The following is a 1,201-nucleotide window of genomic DNA, read 5'->3' as shown; positions in this document are numbered from 1 at the left end:
ATATAGTCCACGTGCTCACTGTTAATGGCGATGTGCAGTATGTCCTTCTCATTTTGAGTTGTGTGACAGCACCAGATGGAAGTCCTGAAAGCTTTACTCCATCCACATCATTAAAGTTGGTTCTCTTTTGAGGAGACAATTCTCCACCCAGTCATATTTGGAGTGTCAAGTGGGAGAAAACAGGCCTTTCAACTCCAGTAAAGAGTCACATTTTCAGAAACTCACAGGGGCAGTTCTACCCTGTCCTATAGAATTACTATAAATTGGCATCAACACAACGGCAGTGAATTTGGTTCTGGGTTTTCCAGTCTGAGGGGCACATCTTCCAGCATGAGATAGACAGTATTTCCCTGGTATTCATAAGGGTTTCACTGGCCAATTGTTTAGAAACAGATTGCCAGTTCTTCTTCCTAATCAGTTTTAGTCTGGAAGCTCTGCTGAAACCTGTCCACTATGGGTGGTGCTTATGGTATTTAAATACTGGTGGCATAGTATCCCTCATCACAACAGCATACAAGGCACCACAATATAAATGCTGTGAGATTATTTGTGAATATATAAATTTAGAGAGATATTTTAACACCTGCATATACACTTATTACAGATATATTTTGATACATACATAATAAAATTTATTTGAAAGGATATGCTTGTGACTGTGGTTTGTCATATCTTAAATACATCTTAAGTTGGGGACTACCTATACCAGGTGTTTCTATTTTATGAATAAGATAATGAAGAATGTCAGAAGTTCTTAATAGCTGCTAAAATAATAAATTAGTTTTCAAACCATGTATAATAGAAATATCACAAATCAATGATTTTTAACGAGCAGAAATTTACTTTCACAAAGTTTCACACACACTCAGGGAGGGATGAGCCAGTCAGGGTGCGATATAGCAACGATGAAAAATACAATTTTCCTCTAGTTCCTAAATGTTTCCTCCCTTCTCCCACTATCATGACATGAATTCTACCTTGCAAGTCTGGCTGGACCAAAGGATGTACACTGGTACAGATAGGAACTGGAAACAGGGAATCCAGGGCGGATGATCCCTTCAGGACCAGTGGAGTGAGTGGTGATACTGGGAGGGTAGAGGGAGAGTGAGTTGGAAAGAGGGAACCGATTACAAGGAACTATATGTGACCTCTTCCCTGCGGGACGGACAACAGAAAAGTGGGTGAAGGGAGACGTCGGACA

Source organism: Echinops telfairi, unplaced genomic scaffold (genome assembly GCF_000313985.2).
Source record: "Echinops telfairi isolate 266 unplaced genomic scaffold, ASM31398v2 ScPeMD7_7425;HRSCAF=8463, whole genome shotgun sequence".
Taxonomy (NCBI): Eukaryota; Metazoa; Chordata; class Mammalia; order Afrosoricida; family Tenrecidae; genus Echinops; species Echinops telfairi.
The sequence above is the reverse complement of the archived record's forward strand: the minus strand, read 5'-3'. Positions refer to the sequence as shown.